Below are 8763 nucleotides of genomic sequence, written 5' to 3'. Positions count from 1 at the left end.
TACGGTCCCCTCAGTCTCACTCGGTGAGAACCCCCCCAGTGCAAGGACAAGGTAGTGTGGCAGACCCCCCCCCCCAAAAGGATGGACCCCCGACTCCACAAACAATACAGTCGCGCCAGTGCATAACATAAAAGAAACAGCAGTAAAAGATGGGAAAGGAAGGGACATATGAGAACAAACTGGAGAGGTTAAATAGTGTTAGTGTGGTATGGTTATGTGATTACTTGCCGCTCGATGGAGAGGAAAAAAACCCTTCCTAGAAGGGGAAAACCTGTGGTGGCCCCGACGGTCAGGTAGCCCCCCCACTCCAGACATGCTAACTAGTCTTTGATGACTATTGCTATGTCGGTAGGGGATGAACGGATGTATGAATCGACTGCTGCAGAGGACCAGTACCCCATTCCCCTCGACTGGATGGAGATCGATGTTGGCTTTGGCTGCGGAAGTAGCTGCTTGAGCCGAAATGATTGGGGAGCAAGCCGGTATTAGAGACGAGAGTGGTGAGACCATCCTATGTATTAGTTAATACGGGATCGATCAGCACTTTCAGAGATCTGGGTTTCATAACTCCAGTCATTCTCCTAATAGTGAACTCCTTAACTCATAATCAAGACAGATTTCCAGTCTCATACCACATTTGGAGGCAAGCTGGAGCATTGGAAACTCTGGAGGAGGACAGTTGTAAATTTGAGCAGATCTGAAGAGGGAGCCGAGATCTGCTGTAGTGAGGAGTGATTAAGAGTAGAGGGCAGGATCTGCTGAGCAATGCAGAGCTCTGTGGAAGTAAACAGTGCAGTGCTGTCAGTAGCGAGCAGTGGCCCTGCTGAAGCAGTTATGTGTACTAGTGAATGGTGGACTGTCATCGGTAGAGCGCAGAGGCTTGCTGAATGTGGATATTGGTCTTTGAGTGTTAAGGAGGTTTAGATGGAGCTGAAGATGGGGCTGGCTTCGGGCAAAGATATGAGGCCGCTGCAGAATGTGAGGATGAAGAGTGCATTGCTCTGAGGCTGCTGTGAAACCTATTGATTTGATCAGGAGCAGTCCATGAGTGTATTGTTCATTGCAGGGTAGGAGGGTGCAGTGACTGGAACATTGATAATAGTAGAACATGGTTTCCATATCCGACATGTGTCTCACATCGAATGAAATATTAACTTCTGAAGTAAAATTTATCCTGATCTGAAAATAGATTTTACACTTTCACAATGAAGGATGACAAGCTGATATGTATAGAACGTGTGGTGTTATACTGCCATCTAGAGGTTGTGATTAAAATAAAACCGTTGACTTTAGAAAGCAGTGCAGGGTAGAATATTTGATCATTGTGATTAATAGCCCTCGCAATTGGAATGTTTGTCCTAAATGCTCTGATGCTATATCGTGATTGTATTTAGAGAGAGGGAGATAGAATGGGCTGTGAATGTACAGAGTCCTCAGATGTTGGTTCATGATCCGCTCAAAATGCGATTAAAGACGACTGAATCAGGGGAAGACGATAAAACGATTATCTGCTGCTGAGATGGCGGCGGCTTTAGCCGAAAATGTTTTATAGTACTCATAGAACATAGTACCCCCTTATCTAACAGAGCTTGATAATGTAGAATAAATATTGATCCGGCTTTTGAACTTAATGTGGAACGTAATGTTGCCTGACTTGAGTGTAACATTGATGTCTTTACTGTCGATTATTTATTTGATAAAAGACCTGAATGTTATTGTTTAAACTATGTTTCCAGTAGGTGGAAACGGATATCTTCTATTTGCTTTCGAATGTTTGGCGAGAGTGTGGTGAATGAGGCTGAATGAGAATCGGATGTCATTGCTGATGCAAAATTGTATTTAAAAGTAAGGCTGTGCTTGATGATTCCTTGCAGTGTGAGATGGACTGTTGGGATAGACAGCAAGATAGGGGAAAAACTGCCAATGAAACGATAATGATACTGGATCCCACTAATGTATGATTTAATTGTGCTTAGACCCAGATGGAGAGAGTCTATTGCAGTGGTACTCAGACTCCAGTGGTTTAGGAAGCCACATTAGTGGGCAGCAGGTACCCAAAAGAGCAACTACACATTCATATTTAAAAAAGAATGGCAGGGATATATATTGTGAACCGGAGACTCGCCACACAGGCTTGTTCGGGTTCTTTTCCCTTCCAAATCACGACCCAACACACAGGATTGAAAGGAACAGCGCTGATGCACACTTTTAATTACAGAAAATAAACAAAAACAAACACCTAGCTCTACTAGGGCCTAGGACCTACTCTAATAAAACCGAACAGCTAAGCTGTTTATCAGCTGAAACAAAAACACAAGGGGCTTTTACACAGTACCTTTTTTCATAACGTTTGAAAACACCATCAACAGGGCCCTCCACACAACAGCATCCTCTTTTAATACCTGCACCTGGCTCTAAATTTACAATAATAGCCAGGTGCAGGTCATAATTAACTAATAACATAATTAAACAATTATGTTTTTGGTAGGAAGGATATTAACCCCCTCCCTGCCGTGTTGTTACTATATATATATAATATATATATATATATAATATATATATATATATTATATATATATATTTATATAGATATATATACCCCGACCGAAGTCCGTTTCTATACTCCGGCGACGTCTTACACTCCGAAGAAATGTGAGGCTTCTTTGAGAAAGATATATGCAACCCGTCGAACCGAGAAACTCGATTATTGAGCTATATATATATATTTTTTGGTGTGTGTGTGATACAGTATATAATTGTAGCAACAAAACTGATGATCCTTACCTATGTGGCTGTCAGTTACTTGTAGATACGTGGCACTCCTCTGAAACAATTGCTGTGATTTTGGGCTCTATACTGGAGACAGCAATTTGAAGGCACTCTTTTGTGTGTTGGAGAGTGAGACGATTTCGCCTGTTGCTTTTAATCTGTGAAAGTGCAGAGAAGGATGCTTCACATCTGTAGGTTGACGGGATGAACCGTTTGGCTAATTTGGCAAGTTTTGGAAGATGGTTTACTAATTTCCAAAAGTTAATTTCAATGTTTTGCCAAAGTCCTCATGACAGTTCATCAGAGCTCTTCAATTCCACAAACTCCATCACAGTTCAGAGGAATCACACAGTGCAGAGCAAATTTCTGCCATTTCGTTCACCTCTAGGAGGAACAAATTATTCACAAGAAACATAAGTTTGTCACAATTCTTAAAATCTTGGAATCTAGCGGCGCAATAACTGCAGCTTGCACGAAAATGTTTTGACGGCTGAGTGCAGCTTATACACTGCTTTTTTTTTTTTGCCTTGCATCTTCGTGTTTAAGTCATTTAGGTACTGAGTTACATCACACAGAAATGCAACTCACAGCAACCAGTCAGTGTGATCCACGAAGAGGAAACATGCTGTTTCTTCACATCCAGTAATGAAAAGCCTGAGTGGTTCAAACACATCCAGAAAATGGGCTAGCATGCGCCCCAGAGAAAGCCATCTAATTTCAGTGTGCAGAACCAAATCCCCGTAGTGCGTATCAAACTCCTTGCACAAAATCTGAAATAGCTGATGGATCCTAGCCCGTGCCATGACAAAACTGACCAATTCAATTACATCTCACATTACGTCATTAAGAGAACTAAACTTTGCAAATAATGTTTTCTGGTGTACAGTGCAATGGTAAGAAAAAATGTTGTGCTCTGCTTTATCAGATTTGAGCTCTTCCTTAAGCAAAGCAACATCACGTTTCTCTTACCTAACATAGCAGGGGCCACATCAGTTGTAATCGCTGTCATTTTCTCGAGTGGTACATCGAACTTTTTCAAGACCTCCATTACAGCTGTATTATTTTGCAGTGGGACCATATCCAAAAGTTCTTCTGTCACATAAAGTTCAGCAGTTGTAGCTCTGACAAACACCAGTAACTGGGATGTCGTTGATATCCAGGCTTTCATCCATCGCAAGTTCAACAAACTCAGAGTGAGACAACCTTTCCTTCAGGATATTTTCAATGTCTTCATAAATGTCCGAAGCTCTCCTTGACACAGTAGAATCTGAAAGTTTAAGTTTTTTCAACTTTTTGTAGCTCCTTTTTGTCAAGGAACAGTGCTGTGCACGCAGTTAAGATGCAGTCTTTAATCATCTCACCGTCTACAAAGAGTTTCATTCGTTTAATAATTTTGTGTGTAATTTTGTAGGAAGCCATTGTAACTTGTTGGTTTATGTTTACAAACCCTTTGAAACATACTTTGTTGATTCATTCTTTGCTGCTTTAGTTTTTTAAGTTTCTCTGAGTTCACTGCCTGGCGGGAATTTGGTGTCAACCCTAGAGTGATTTGTTCGAAAATGTCTCTCGAAATTTGATTTTTTTAATTGCGCAAGTGCAGTGTCGTCATACACAAAGAAAAATTAATTTTTCCATTCTTCCCAGAATGATCTGTATTCATCTTCATACTTCTGCTTTTTTTTTAACCTGTGCCATTATTTCTCAGTTTTGAGCACAGAAGACAGATAGCAGTTACAGCCTGTTACAGTTACAGGTCTTTCCTGGATTGTGCAGATATGCTTTTCTGAGCTTCCTGGCTTGATGCTGTAGAAAAGTAGTGAGGAGACGTGAAATAAAGGTTCTGCCCTTGGGGATGATGCAAATTGTGTAATTGAAATGGCCCAGTAAGGGTAGAAGGTTTCATTTTATTAGAGAAATTAAGGATCCAAGGTTGAAAGTGTATAGGATGGGAAAATCCAGTACGAATAGCAGTGTAAAGCCCGTTTCCAGAAATAAACTTGACAAAAACAACAACTCAGCTAAATGTTCTCTTTCAGAAAAATATATAAAAATGAGCTGGAAAATAGCTTTTAGAATATTGCCCTTAACCCTTTGCGGTCCTGTGTCGGACCATGGTCTGTCATTACAATTTTCCCTTTCTGGTCATCAAAAAGACGTCAAGCTCTAGTAGTTTTTTTCTCTGGAAAAGCTCAGAAAATCTTTCAGTGGCCAAGTGAGACCGAGAGAAGCCGAGAAAAAGGGGCGGATCTGAGCAATACACATAGCCCCTGCACCACAGAGATAACATGGACATAAACAAAAAAGACAGCTGCTTCTGCATCCAGCACTCAAAGAATATTAGACGTTTTCAGAGCTTTTTGAGATGTTATAGTAATAAAATAATGACTTGGATCTCATTATTGAGGAGTTTGGTGATAAAACGAGTGATCAGGAGATGATTTATCAGTATGCACTACTATGAAGAGGTATGTGATAAATACAGCGAACAAGGGGTAGGTCAGGCTGGGGATGCAGTACTGAGTGTCCTGTTGATATGCAGTGCCTTTTAAATCTGTTTTACTGTGAAAAAAAAAAAAACTTTTAGACAGTGCGTGTAAAATAAACAGTGCATGTGAAAATAAATTGGACCTGATGCATCTGATAGGCGCCTAGTAAATGGACCGCAAAGGGTTAATGTTGCAAAAGTATCAAAAGTAGAAGCCATATGTGGTCGCTGGACTTGATTTATAACTACGTGTGCTTGCTGTGGACCATTGACGGCGGCTAATGTCTGGTTGTAAGTGGGAATGTAAGCTATGGGGACCGGAAGTGCTGAAGAGAGATGGTGGCCATTACTGGAGTGGCAAATACCGGGCTTGATAGAGATTGAGCAGCGTTGGAGGCGACCTATTTATCCATATTGTTGAGCCGTGTATTAAATGAAGCAACTGAGATGGTGAAGGGGGAATGAGGACTTCATGTCCTCGAAAATGTTGTTTATGAAGCTGAAGGGCGGAATTTGTTTTGGCTGCGTCTCCTGGTTGCTGTGCTGGGAGGAGACGGTGACCATGACCGGAGAGGAAGGCTGTGCTGCTGCCTGTCTTGAAGCTCTGGGCTAGCGAGTTTGCAGAAGTGCGCTTGAGAAGCAGGCAGCATGGTGTAGCAGATATAAAAGATATAATAAATATTGAACAACGCCATACTGTCGCTTCCAGCCGGGATATTGATATTGTTGTCAGTTTTTAAAAGTTAGGCGAGCGGCCAGTCCTTATAAAATAACTGCTCTGGAAGCTGAGCATGATGGCAGGGGTGTTTTCATCTCTGTAGTGCCGGGGCAGCAGGTCTGGTTGCTGGGTAGAAGTCTGCATTAGAAGTAGACGGTACTGAGTTTCCATCGGAGAAATGAATGAGATATTGTTTAGGAGAATCCGGCAGGGAGGTTTCCTGATATGAATTAAGAGTTTTAAATTTTGCGCAGAGAACGTGTTGCATTGTAAGCAAGAAAGGAAAACACTAGACAGAGAAGGATTGTGAGGGTTTAAATAGGAGGTTAATGATGATAGATGTTAATTAATAAAGCTGCCTAGCTAACACCCCCTGAATTCCGCTCTAAGGCTAATATATACAGTACTGTGCAGAAGTTTTAGGCAGGTGTGAATAAATGCTGTAAAGTAAGAATGCTTTCAAAAATAGAATTGTTAACAGTTTGTGTTTATCAATTAACAAAATGCAAAGTGAGTGAACAGAAGAAAAATCTAAATCAAATCCATATTTGGTGTGACCACCCTTTGCCTTCAAAACAGCATCAATTCTTCTAGGTACACTTGCACAAAGTCAGGGAGTTTGTAAGCATATAGTCAGGTGTATGATTCAACAATTATACCAAACAGGTGCTAGTGATCATCAATTCAATATGTAGGTTGAAACACAATCATTAACTGAAACAGAAACAGCTTTGTAGGAGGAATAAAACTGGGTGAGGAACAGCCAAACTCAGCTAACAAGGTGAGGTTGCTGAAGACAATTTACTGTCAAAAGTCATACACCGTGGCAAGACTGAGCACAGCTACAAGACACAAGGTAGTTTGTACTGCATCAGCAAGGTCTCTCCCAGGCAGAAATTTCAAGGCAGACAGGGGTTTCCAGATGTGCTGTCCAAGCTCTTTTGAAGAAGCACAAAGAAACGGGCAACGTTGAGAACCGTAGACGCAGTGGTTGGCCAAGGAAACTTACTGCAGCAGATGAAAAACACATCATGCTTACTTCCCGTCGCAATCGGAAGATGTCCAGCAGTGCCATCAGCTCAGAATTGGCAGAAAAAAATGGGACCCTGGTACACCCATCTACTGTCCGGAGAAGTCTGGTCAGAAGTGGCCTTCATGGAAGACTTGCGGCCAAAAATCCATACCTCCGACGTGGAAACAAGGCCAAGCGACTCAACTATGCACGAAAACACAGGAACTGGGATGCAGAAAAATGGCAGCAGGTGCTCTGGACTGATGAGTCAAAATTTGAAATATTTGGCTGTAGCAGAAGGCAGTTTGTTTGCCGAAGGGCTGGAGAGCGGTATACGAATGAGTATCTACAGGCAACAGTGAAGCATGGTGGAGGTTCCTTGCAAGTTTGCGGCTGCATTTCTGCAAATGGAGTTGGGGATTTGGTCAGAATTAATGGTCTCCTCAATGCTGAGAAGTACAGGCAGATACTTATCCATCATTCTACAGCATGACAATGACCCCAAACATACAGCGAAAGTCATTAAGAACTATCTTCAGCGTAAAGAAGAACATGGAGTCCTGGAAATGATGGTATGACCCCCACAGAGCCCTGATCTCAACATCATCGAGTCTGTCTGGGATTACATGAAGAGAGAGAAGCAACTGAGGCTGTCTAAATCCACAGAAGAACTGTCGTTAGTTCTCCAAGATGTTTGGGCCAACCTACCTGTCGAGTTCCTTCAAAAACTGTGTGCCAGTGTACCTAGAAGAATTGATGCTGTTTTGAAGGCAAAGGGTGGTCACACCAAATATGGATGTAGATTTTTCTTCTGTTCACTCACTTTGCATTTTGTTAATTGATAAATATAATCGATTAACATGTTTTGAAAGCATTCTTACTTTACAGCATTTTTTCACACGTGCCTAAAACTTTTGCACAGTACTGTGTATATATATAAACGGCAAAGTAACAACCTCTGATTGGTTAAACAGCATCACATGGCTGTGCGTGTATATATAGCATATATGCATGGCTCACATGAGCCACTTCACACTGTATAAATCAAAAAGCATGGGGATGAAACTCCAGAGAACTGGTATAGCACCAACTATCCCAGTGAGGACAGCAATCCAGCTGAAAAAAAAACAATTGTTATGATGTGCAATAAATACACCTACTTTGCAGTCAGAGTTGCTACGGCATCAGTGAATTAAAGAAAAAAAAGAAAATGACTAAATTACTGTTATTAAATCTGGTAACCCTAAGCAGGAGTTAAGAGTCTATTTACCTTTTCCCACAGCATTGACCTTATCTACAGTGTCTTGTCAAATACGTTTCCTTAGGGCAACAGATGAACATTTCCACCCAACAACTTATCTTATTCTGTTACTTCATTTCTGATTATGAGTAGCTCATCAAGGGAACATTTTGGTTTACATTGCCTCTCTATTTCTTCTGACGTGATTCTGGTTTGATGACATTTTTTAATTTTTTTTTTAAATTTATGAATCGGTAGGAAAACCAACTGTGTTAAATTACGCCAAAAAAGTCTTTATAAATATGACCCATAGTGTTTATATCTGTGATTTGTATCTCCATGTGTTATTAATTTGTTTCTGTCTACTTGTGAATAGTAATAACCAACGTGTTTGAATGTGTTAAGGTAGGTGAATGCAGCATCCACAATAGCTGAAAAAATTACTGGTAATCAGTGATTCATGCTGCTTTTATAATGGTCTTTGGTGCATCTTCTCCCCACACTGTTAATAATGATGGCCCTTCAGTGGGTTTCGTATC

This window comes from Polyodon spathula, chromosome 1 (assembly GCF_017654505.1).
Source record: "Polyodon spathula isolate WHYD16114869_AA chromosome 1, ASM1765450v1, whole genome shotgun sequence".
Lineage (NCBI taxonomy): Eukaryota > Metazoa > Chordata > Actinopteri > Acipenseriformes > Polyodontidae > Polyodon > Polyodon spathula.
Note: the sequence above shows the minus strand (reverse complement) of the source record.